Source organism: Anarrhichthys ocellatus, unplaced genomic scaffold, assembly GCF_004355925.1.
Source record: "Anarrhichthys ocellatus isolate YVR2014 unplaced genomic scaffold, GSC_Weel_1.0 scaffold36, whole genome shotgun sequence".
Classification (NCBI taxonomy): domain Eukaryota; kingdom Metazoa; phylum Chordata; class Actinopteri; order Perciformes; family Anarhichadidae; genus Anarrhichthys; species Anarrhichthys ocellatus.
Window position 1 is genome coordinate 2,570,411 of NW_022280066.1, and position 12,671 is coordinate 2,583,081.

At 40.5% G+C, this 12,671-nt stretch overlaps 1 protein-coding gene across 8 annotated transcripts in view; it reads left to right on the top strand.

The window, feature by feature from the left end:
• nrxn3a (neurexin 3a) overlaps positions 1-12,671 on the top strand; it is a 147,177-nt gene that overhangs the window by 84,261 nt on the left and 50,245 nt on the right. The gene's annotated exons all lie outside the window — the stretch shown is intronic.

The following is a 12,671-nucleotide window of genomic DNA, read 5'->3' on the forward strand; positions in this document are numbered from 1 at the left end:
GTTTATATACAGCTTGATGAGGAGAATGAGCTACAGGTGTATCAGCAGCACTCTGAGGTCCACGCCCAGACACACACACACACACACACACACACACACACACACACACAGATGACTCACAAACACAGTAGGACAGAGGAAACGGAAGAGAAAATGATGAGGGAGAGAAGGTCCCAACAGACATCTAATTGGCTACTGATAATTCCCTGTTGAAAAAATGCATTTGTAAATGTGTGTGAAGTGTGGATTCTGTTTTAATGTATGACTATTTTTGTGTAAGTTGAGAAATATGAGTCATTTATATATGAATCACAAAATATTACATTTGTTAATCCTTCTGTGTGTATTTGTTGATATTGAGAGAGATCTGACACCATAGAAAAAGATAAGATAACTTTATTGATCCCAAGGAAATTCTTGTGCCAGAGTTTGATCAAAGATTATAATATAAGAATAGGAAAAAACAATAGTCAAAATATAAACATATATGATCAATATAGCAATAAGTATAAAGTGTATATTAAGTATCAGAGTAGTTTTACGAGTATGCGAGCGCAGTATGTGACCTGATACCAGTATCCAGTAAAATGTGCAATGTAACTCGTCGCTACCCACCTCTGCAGGTAAAATGAGTACGAACTAATCTGGTGAGAGTGCATTATCTGTCCACACACACATATCATTCTATCACACGCTGATTAGTTGATTATGAAGCTGACATAGCAAATCTTCTAAATCTGAAAACGGACTGCCAGCATAGGTACACACACACACAGGCATTATTTGGTCACAAACACAGTGTGTGAAAGATTGTCATCATTCCTTCTCCTTCCTAAGCACAGGCCCACCCACCCACACATCTGCAGCACCCACCAGCTTTCCCTCTGTCTGTCGTCCAGCACCCTCTCGTCCTCCACTCCCTGCCATTAGGGCTAATTTGCCCGCTGCCAATGCTCTTGTCCTCGCCGTCCACAGAGCGGCATTATGGATAAATGTTTTGTTACCATGGCACCAGGTACTGGTCGCCCTGGGCAGCCCCTGTGGCTGGCTGGCCCGTGATTATTACGCCTTTCATAAGCCAGCAATTACAGCGAAAGCCTACATCTCAAGACCTACAAAATACATAATGGCCTACAATAACACATAATTGCTATAACTGCATTGTCATTACACCTCCATCAAGCACTCATATGGAGCCTGGCTGTGCCTGTATTACTGTAGCAGACAGAGCATGAGCAAAATAGAACCGAGTGCTGTTCGGGATTCTGCAGCATTTGTAGCAATTATTAGTAGGACTCTGTCTGCATTCTCCTCCAATGTTTAAAAAAGAGGTCCCCTACTCCTACGATACATCAGGAGGGAAGTATTCTGCTCCTTTACGCCTCTGTATTCAATTGATGAGTTTGAAGTGAGACTGCGTTGTGAAGTCGTGTTCGTGTCCACTTGATAAAACTCTTAAATTCCAAAATCCACCAACTCCTGATTAAAAAAACAAACATGTGTCTCTTTAGCTGCTAAATGCTCCACTGTGTTTACCAGCTAGTCTGTAACTGTGTCTGGCTGCTGTTTGAGCAGGTAGAGAACAGTAACAGAGGTTTCTGATCAATTAGAGCTTTTTTCCACTGTAAACAGCTGTCTGCTGTTGGAATACTTTTGTTAGCTATTTGTTTATCCTTGTCCTACAGTAAGCTGTGTTGTTTCTATCTTGGAGCTTTTTAATATATCCAATGTTTTGAGCTGGAAGTTTGTCGTATACCCACTTGGATAATTGAAAGCGGGGCCTTCTTATGTAGATTATCTAAATGATTTCCTTCATACCCGTTACCACAGAAGCTATAAGATGAAGTTATGTTTCTTCCTTTAATGTCTGATGATGGAACACTGCTTAAAGTTGATGCTGCATATTCGTCCGTCTAAAGTACTCCTAGTTATTGTGCTAGGTTTATTTATTTTTTAACCAAAACCCAATAACCCATTCTGCTATCTATCTAAAAGTCATATCCAATCCTTAGATGTCTTTCTTTGGCATCTTAGCGTTGCAGAGTAGAGACAGTATCCCCTCATATCAACAGTGGTGGGTTGAGTACGAAAATGTAATTCAAATAAAAGTATTGTTGCTTTGTAATTATATTGACTCAATTAGAAGTAAAAGTACTCATAATTGAAGTATATCTCGTAAGAAAAACACCTAAGTAGTGAATAATTTCACTACATTGAAATGATTCCATCAACGTATTATGTTCATGTAGATCCTCACATGCTTTCTCAGATTTATTGTGGAATTCTTGACAGTCGAGATGTCTCGTTTTGAGCGGCGCGTAACGCGACTGTTGAACGGTGAACAGGGTGTGGACGTCGGGCCAGGGATGGGGGTGTGCCTCTTCTAAAGGAGGCGCAGGTGTTTCATCTTCTGCCGTGATCTGCTATGATCTCGAGCTGCAGTCAATGGAACTGTTTCATCTGCAGTGCTGTGATCTGCCAGTAGGCGAACCTTTCCCTTTCATTTCCTCGCAGAAATTCAAACCAGACAGACGAAAGTGTTGTGGTCGGTGTGTAAACGTGATTGACACAAAGTGAGGTCGTCAATTTCGGACAAAAAATACACACATAAAAAAGCAACACATTACTATCCACCACTGCTTATCAAAGCCGCTCACTAGACTGCTCCTTCTGACAGCATAAGGAGCAGTCTAATTTACTTATATTGTATCAACACACATGCAAATTCCAGGCCTCATTTTTTATTTGTAACACAGAGAAGCAATTTTCATCAGGTCATGTCTATATAGTAATTGCTTAATTAAACTCAAAATAAAGCATACACTTCGCCTGGTTATATGAAAGTTGTCCTTAAAATAAAGAGCCTCTGAGCACACCACACACTGCTCACTGACACATGCCTGTAGACTTTATCTAATGGATCAGTGTATAAAAGCACCATCAGTCTCAGAGGATCCCTTTTACAGATTTCACTACACTGATCCCAGCACATACTGTGTTTTCTGCAAAGGAAATCATGCCACCCTGTGGACAAGACCAGGTAGTGTCTAAAAGTGTCTCATGGCAAGACCATGTGACTGATACAACACAATTGAATGTGCTCATTGTAGGCGTGTCTACATGAGGCTTACACCAAGATGGATATACACTGTGAAAAACTATTGCCAGCCTTCAACGGTGTTCAACGTCTCTTGCATGACATGCGTGTAATATGTGCTTGTGTGTTGCCAGAGTGAATGGAGAACCTCCAGTCTGTGGTGTTACTCACAGTCAATGTCATCCTTGTGTAGAATTTGGTCGATCCTTCTCTGCAACCCAGCTGATAGTCACACACACACACACACACACATACACACTCTCTATACACTCTCAGTAGGCAGAGATTTATGGGCAAGGCAGATATCTCGGCATGACAAATGTTTCTGTCTGTCAGCGCCTACACACACACACACACACACACACACACAGGTTTTGTTACTTGTTCTGTATTAAAATAGCCATAACCAACAACTACCAGTGCCTGAATATTATCATAAACAAGTTTAATAATGTTATATGTCTCTATGAGACATCTTGTGTTTCAAGATCAGATACTTTGTCATAAAACATGTGAAATGCATATAAACGGTATAGTTAAATACTTTACATCTGTGTGGTTGAATAGCTGATCTGCATAAATGTGCCATGTGAAAATTCCCACTTCCTCACAAGAAATATAGACGGAGTAGAGTACAGCCCCTCTCATTGTTAGGCTCTATGAATGCAAATGCTTTTGTTTTTTTTCTTAAATCTGTTTGATTCTGTCTGTTTGACTGGCAATCTAAAAAGGTAATTTCAAGCCTGAGTCGTATTGTGTTACATTGCTCATTCTCACACACTGATAAGAGAGAGAGAGAGTGTGTATGTGTGTGTGTGCGTGTGTGTGTGTAATGGTGTGTGTCGTGGATGCCTGGTTGTAGAGATAAGGCAGTGATGGATTTCTATCAACTGTCCATTGTCAAACATTTTCAATCGCTTTCTGCGCAAAGTCACTCACACACCAGCATACTTCTATATATGCAGTGTGTGTATATGTATGTATACCTTGTGTGTGTTGGGTATCCCTCAGCCTGCTATCGGTCTCTGCTAATGCTTCATTCTCATGTTAACTTGCGGTCTGCGTCTGCAGCGTGCTGATAAAGCTCCCTTTGCATGTTGAAAGACTCTTTTGCTATTGTTGAGAGGTGGTAGGGCCCTCAGAGTGACTTGTCAAATTGTCAGCTACACCCACCGTCCCCACCTCCACCTCGCTGCCATCTCCCTCTTCTCCTTTCTTTCTAAAACCAAATTTCATATGATTTATGCTTTCTTTTATCAACAAGCATGTCACAGCGGCAAAATGTGTACAGTAACCACATCAAATTGCTTTTGTGTCCATGCAGCATATTCTCATAGTCATATCCCACAAAAGGGACCATCCTGTTTTTGGTAACAATATTATATTTTAGAAAAATCTATGTCAAGAAAACAAAAACGCCATCAAATCCTGTTCAGTTCTTTCTTGTCTCAGTGTTTTGGGAATAATATATTTTAGGCAGGGTTAGGATTTGGTGACACATCACTGTCTTTCAGAGGCGGAGCAGGCTCAGTTTTAAAGCTCGGGTGAAGATGCATCTTATGAAACTAGACGACCTTGAGCTGCATTGGTACCAACCATATCATGCTAGCTTGGCAAATTGAAGCTACATATTTTGGTGATAGAAAAAACTGGAATGGCTGTATTCAGAGGGGCCTCTTGGAAAGCTGCTTTCCAGAGTAGAACTGCTCCTCATTCAATTCCAAAAATGCAGTTCTTAAAAAATCACTATGCTGTTCCTCGAGTTCTTGGTGTCTTAAAGTGGATTTTATTTTATTCTTTTACCCCCAAATCTGTGCAAAAAATGGTATTAACCCACAAATTGCTGCAACATCTTTAAAGACTCTAAAGTGAGCAAGGGAATGGCATCATATACCGCCACCATAATGTCAAGGAAAAGTGGTTAGGAATAGACGTTAGGTCATTTTTGGACTTTTCGATCGCTGCCCTGCTCTCTGTCCTGCTGTCCAAAGATGTGGGCTTAACAGTCGACTGCAGTCGACCTCCTGCTGCTTTCATCCCTCTTATGTTTCAGCCCTGGGGCTTTACATAATGATAATTGAAGTAGATACACAGCCTTCAGCTGAGTTTGCTTTTTTTAGCAACTTGAAATAAATTAATTACTTTACATTGCATAAACACGTCATTTTATTGTTAGATATTTTCTTTTATTCCCAACATACCCGAGAATGAAGCAGGCCCAGCGCAAAAAACCCCACTCATGGAGGAGGAATGAGAGGAATGAGAGAGAAAGCGAGGAGGGGATGGGTGTAACAAATAGAGAAATAAAGGCAACAAAAAAAGACAATGAGAGGAGAGAAGAGGAAAAGACACTTTCCCTCCTGTCCCCGAGCACCTTAAGGGATGAGTTGATTTACTGTCAAATCTGCTGGAGGATTATCGATAATCTCGGCCACGCCCCTTAATCTACCCATTCAACCATCGCTGCATTCTTAGACAGAACCCTGGGCGAGGAGCAGGAGCAGACACAGTCATCTAAAAGAGTGGAATGGAGGAGAAGGTGTGTTTGTTTTGTGTATGCATGTGCCCAAAATAAAGACAGAGGGTGTTTCTCTGCCCAGAGAATTTGAAAAAAAAGCCTTCAATTTTCCACTTGAGCAGATTTCAATTTACACACACATCCCCCTCTGTGACTCCATCCTCCCGTTATTATTGATAGCATTTAGGGCGGCTGTGATAAAAGATTGGCCACTTAGTGTTTTCATTTCTTTCTTATCATTTGCCGGACACTCGCTCATACAGGACTGTCTGTTATGGCGAGGGAGGTAAACTGTGTATGTGGGTCTGAATGCAGCACAGACAGGTCTGTGCTTTGTCTGTGGGGTTAATTCAGTAGACTGTAGGAGAAGGAAGATGGAGGCTGATACTGTGCACAAACATATTCTTACATTTTGTGTGACGTATTTTACAAAACGCTTCATTGGATAGAGCAGCAGCGCCATCCCATGTTTCAAAGTAGAATTGCCAAATTTAGACATGATTTTACTATAAATACAACTATTAAATTTAATCCACCCAGTTTTTTAATTAAATAAAACAGACATACGTCTATTTAAGTAAGAAAACTTTCTGTTTTCTGCACTGCTTGTTTTAATTTGCTCTTAATGCAAACGAAACAATTATTCCATCTTTCCTTAATGTCTAAGGAATAAGCTGATTCATCATTAGTCATTCTAAGAGTGCTTTCTCTGAAACATGTGGTAGAACATCACATACAGTTATAAAGTGCAAGGTTATGGTGTTCATAGAATTATTGCAGGCGATCATAATGTTGAGAAATATATTAAGAGATATTTCTGCATTGAGGCAGTCTTTTAAGAGAGAATCATGATAAATCTAAGAATATATATATTTTTCCCCACCCCTAATGTGGGACTTTTTTTCATTTTAAATTTGAATTCATTCATTTTGGTTTGGGAGGTGCCAGTTTACAAGAAGTTACAGTAGCCTTTGTGTAAGATACAGTATAGACATTGTATATGTTAATGAAAAGACTATTAATGATCGTCGCAATGTAACGAGCGTATATTAACTGGCGCTAGAGAGCAACGTTTCTTGTTGGGAAAAAAAAAATCATATTTCATCTTTTTTTGTGAGAAACACACACTTTCATCCTGATAATTTTTCACATATTGAAATCACGGATGGTGTTGCAGTCAATCAGTGTGAATGAGAGGTTAGTACTTCACATACAGCTCGACGGCGATTTGGGGGGCAATCTCCAACCCCGTGAATGCTCAGGTCAAGGATGCCGCTGCAGACTGAAATCCCCCAACATGAAGAGCAACTCTTACAGGGAACTCTTTCTCTGGGAGCTCGAGGGGTTTGCTCTTTTAAACACAGAGTCCGCACTGCCGAGGTGATGAAAGCGCGGCTTGCGACAGGGTGCCGCAACTGTGACGTCCTTCAGGCTGTCGTCTAATGGGCTCACAGTAGTGCGTACCCGGGTCGATGAAGTTGAGGTTGGATTTGAGGTCTGAAGAGATGTTTGGAATAAACCCTGCATCTATGGGCTAAAGCACATAAAACCATTTTCACATAATGGTTAAGTAATTAGGGATGCACAAATCCAACTTCTTCAGTCCCGTTACTGATACCTGGGCTTTGGGTATCGGCCAATACCGAGTACTGATCCAATACCAGTGTTTAACTAGAAAAAGCATTTCCTGCAGAAAATGTGTGTAAATGCTGACAGCAGTAATGATTTGCACAGCATTGCTGAATAGACACAAATGCATTGTACTGCTCTCCTGAAAAACTGAATTGTAAAAGTGGATAAGCTTACCTAAAGAAGCTAAGAGCTGATATACATTGCCAGAAAAGCTGGAAGCTAAACTAATACTGTCAAAGGAGGAAGTTGAAATGAATGAACTCGTTAGACAGGAAGTAGTATTTGGGTGGAACCCTCAAAACTATAAGACGTTAGACAAAAAAATGTATTTGTGTGGAATGAACCTTTAAAGCTACAAGTCATTAGACAGGAAGTATTTGGAAAACAACCCACATTCTGAGCTTCCTGTCAGGATAAAGTTACTCTCTGGGGCTTTTATTTTTGAAAAATTAGCCCCATCCTGAGTTCCCAGAAAGGCAAGTTTATTTATATAGCACAAATTATACATGTTAGTAAGTAAAAAGGCTTAACATGTGAGTAACTGCGAGAAACTGTTACCTGTCTGTGACTTTTATTGTGACACACTATTCTCCCACACTGGTCCATCCCTAGTTTCAAGTTAACATACAATGAGAGTTGGGGGGCTTTTATTTTGTAAATCCTCCTGAGCTTTCTTGTGAGAAACAATTACTCGATGTGATTTATTTTGAAGGGGGGGGGGGGCAGAATCAGACCTTTTGACATTCATAGGTAGGTTATGCCACAAAAAAGGGATGTGCTAGGCAGAAGGCCCCTGTATTCTGTGAGCGGAGAGCCCTGATTGGAGTATAAGATTAAAGGAGATTAGGCAGGTAGGAGGGGCATGTCATTTACAATTTAGAGTTTGCTCTGACATGGATAGTTAGCCAATGAAGGGAAGCTAAAACTGGTGTAATAGGCACTTTTCACAGCAGTCATTTTGACATGTCATTGCAGACAAAACACTGGTGTAAATACCGTGTACATGTATATTCAAACCCTTTTTGGCTCAAAAGAAGGAAGCAGCTCAATTTCCAAAATCAAAGAATGAAATTATTGAAACTAGTGTGGCCCCCTTTTAAGCAATTTTTACAAATGTGGTTCAACTATGTCATGAAACATATCCTGCGAGTTTGGTATTGATTGGACAAACAATTGCTGATTTGAAGTCTGAATTAATCCTCGTGGTCAATGTCAATATAACCTTCATGGTATATTTTGGCTTTCTCCTGCAAGTTTTGTGATGATTGGCCCAACGGTTGTTGACTTTGGTCTAGTTATGTGCTGAACCAGGCCATTTTGAAATTCATTGCTCAATATCTTGAAAACTAAATTGTGATAAGATTTGTCCAATAATGTTCCACACAAAAATGGTAGCAATCAGACCCATGGTTTGGAGGAGATGTCAAAAATATGTTTAAAAAAAAATTCAAAACGGCCTCATTGATGCGGTCGACCAGCATTTACTCGTCTCTCACTGCCATTTTGGGGGATTTCTGTTTTGACAAGAAACTCCCTTAGGTTTCCAAGGAGCTCCCACTTCCCTCTGGATCCGACCCAGTTTTTGTGACACAAGTCTGTGATTATTCTTATGGTGTGACACACCAGTAAGTGCCCTTAGCAATCTGGCTCATCCTGAGGAGAGTTAAGGGGTCCAGAGTAAAACACTGACAGTGAACATTTTACTGCACTATCAATACTTTTACTTTCATTACATTTCGCTGATTACATACTTTTTCTAAAGTAAAGTGCTGAATGTTACTTGTCATATTTTAAAATTGTGGTATTAATACTTTTATGACAGTAAAAGATCTGAACACTTCATCCACTGCTGAAAGGACATAATCGCTGATCTGATACATCATCAGCTAGACATCCCCCTGCTGAGGCAAACAAAGACCTTGTTGACCTGAATCGGAGGGACCTTCACACCCCTCACCCACCTCCCCAAAATAACAAAGAGAGCCAGCTGTAGACTACAAAACGAACATCAATTCTGATGTTTCTGTGAAATCACGGCTATTCTTGCAATATTCAGACATTAGTTATCGTTTTAAAAACAAAGAAACAATTAGATTTAAACCAAATAGACATAAGTATAAAACATTCAAATTAGTCTAGCGGAGCCGGGGTTCGAACCGCAGATCCTCTGATTGAAGGATGACCTAAATAAATATAAATACACACATTCACGTTCTCTTCTTTACCCTTTTTAAGATTCCGCAGTGGAGAAACGGCAGATAAATGCCAGGAACAAACTAACAGATGGAAAAAGACTAGTCTTTAGAGTTTTAGTCACTGTTGATATAACAACACATGAACATCTAAAATTTTGGCTAAAGTTTTCAGCAAAGACCATAGAATGTAAATAAGAAGTTAACATAGTCGTTGTGACGTTACCCATTGGTTTGTGGACTCAAGTTTTTAAGCCTCGACTTTGGTATCTTGGATTTTGGCCGTCGCCATCATATTTTTTAGCAAACGAAAGTGACCAAATTTGGACTGTGGAGGAATGGCAGCGTGGAAGGGGCGCCATATGCGATCTGTCGATCATAAAGTAGCCCCCCGCCTACAGCATCCCCTGCTTTATGGTCTATTTGACTCCAAATGGACCATAGTTTACTAAATGAACATCATGCTGTATTGAAGAAGACTTGAAACTAGAGATTGAAACCATAAACTCATGTTTACAATGTTTGCTGAGGTAATAAATCAAGAGAGAAGTAGAGTCATTTTCTCATAGACTTCTATACAAGCAGACTTAGACAACCACCGACTTCCCGTTGCTGGGTTAGCCTGAGTATTCCTGAGTATTCGGACATAAACCAAGAGCGGATTGGGTGTGGGAATAGCCGTAGGTCCTAGCTGGATTAGCTTAGCTTCCATCTCGGCTCTCCTCCCTCTCAGTGGTTTGGTCCAGCAAATCTGTCTGGGTGGTCGGCCGTATACAGTTATTGTCTCAAGTTCCACTCCCCACGAATTAACCCAATTCACATGCTTCCTTCTCCAATCTGAGTTGAATTTTTTTCAACTCGAGGCATTAAGGGTGCTCCTACAAAAACGTGTTTCTGCTTTGTCAACTCTTCCTTTTTAAAAAATCACTGCATTAAAGAACTTGTGTAGATATTGTTGTCCCATTAATGTAACATAGCTAACTAGCTGGATAAATGTAGTTCAGTGTCAGGACCTTAGAAAGCAATTACATTACACGGATTTGTATATGTTTTTTAATATTTATTGTTACAAAATGTATTTTTGAATCAGGTTAAACTTGGCTGGGTGAACAATGTGGGTAGGCCAGTGCTGTCCAGGCCCATTACTGATTTTGCACCTAGCTGTAGCACACAACAAGGTGTTAGAATTAGAATGCAAATGTACCTAATGGGGTGATGCTACATCCATACTACTCCCTTTCTCCTTGGATGCAGATTTGTCAAATAGAAACGATCTCCATCCACACAGGAGTTTCAGCATCATTCTTGAGTTGATCTGCATCCACACGGCAGCCTTCGAAGGCGGACAGCACGTGACCATTAACGTACACTGGGCATGCGCGTGACGGTGTAAACAGGAAGTGGATTGCTTGCTTAGTTAAACAAAATACGACAGAGTAATAAAGTAGTCTTTAATAATGAAAGGTTGTATTTGATACTTAAGATCTTCCTCTATAAACTCAAACAGACAGTTCGTGGAAAGTTTTAGAAGTTTTATTTTTCAGACGTAGTTACAGCGCTGCGGCACTCTCTCTCTCTCATCAAATTTACTTTAAAATCAACACTTACACGTAAACGTTTACTAGATTATGGGTCCATAAGTGTGGTCAACACACGTCGATCACTCGTCTCTCACTCGTCTCTCACTCGTTTCCTCTGTGTTGTCTGTTTGTCACTCCTAGCTCTGAATAGCATTTATTGCTCCTGTGGTGTAGCTCCGCCATTGGGGTATTCCTTCATGAGATACGGCATCAGGGGATAAGCTGGGTCACCCAGCAGAAAAATAGGGACAGCATCTTCGCCCTCTATCAATTCGTTAGGGCATGGGGGAATTGCTCCATCTTTTAGGGCACAACTCTAGCTCTGAACATCATGTAACATGTCCGACTAGCTAGCTTCTAAGCTAATTTTAACATTACCGCCAAAGGGGAAATGCTAACCGCAATTAGTATTAGCGAATATAATATATCTTCGTACATCTTTTCATGCTTCATACAGACATACTTACAGACTAAGGTCTCTCAAGGGTACCAAACGGAAGAAGTAAAATGAAGCACCGTGTCTTCTCATAAGAATCTAAAAACAACGAGGCACTAACTGTTGTTGTTGTAACTCGTAGCTCTGAATAGCATTTACGGCTAACTGGCTTGGCCGCTTAATAGGGCTGATGACGCAGCTGGTCACGGCGCTCGCTAATCGCTCCAACAGCTGCTTCCTCCACAGAAATGCAGACTTTACTTTGGTTATCCATGTTGAAATGAATTACTGGTCGCCCTGGCTGTTTGTTTTCTTCCGGGTACGGGTCACGTGATAGTGAGTGTGACGAATCAGGGACGGAGACGTCATGGCTGCTAATAACCATTTCAGTAGCGAACAGGGTGTGGGCTCATTTTTTCGAACACACATCCGTTTCCGACCGTCCACACGCAACCAAAACCCCGGAGTTTTCAAATACCTCCAACCTCTGGGGAGTTTTCAGACTCCTCCGTTTAGGGTGCTCCAAAACTCCGGTGTAGTGTGGCCGCTCAGTGTAAACGTAGCAAATATGGAGTAAAAACGGAGTAGTATGGACATGGCCCTATGGAGATTCACCGGAGGCCCCACAATACGATATCATCACGATACTTAAGTGACAATGTGATCTTATTTACAATTTAAACATTTTGCGATATATTGCAAATGATTGCCCTTTTTCAACAAATAAATGTAGTAGTTTGTCAACATCTGTTTTTATCTTATAAGTTTTCGCTCGGTTCATCTCACGTAAGTCGTTTTTATTGCAGCAAAATGGTTTTGTCAGTCAAGCGGACAGACTGACCAACACTGACTTTGTCATTAGTCATCTATAGTGGTTAGTTACATAAAAACCTACAATTCTAGATTCGGAAATAAAATATTGTATTTCTATTGAATAAAAATGAATCAGAATTAGTAATATGTTTTGTGTGTTTGAGAGAGTCGAGTCACTTACTGCAGCCTTGCTGTAAACATTTCAGAGGGAGCCAACACTCCAGCCTTGTATCTGACTAAAGTGTCAGCGGAGCTTTTAAGATTCATAAATGACCAGGGAGTCATAGGAACTGCAGATTAATTACACAGTTTAACCATCATAGTGTTCAAAAAACATTTACTGCCGATCATTATTGGCCCATATTCAGTAAGAAATATGCAAACTGGAGATTCGCATCTAAGT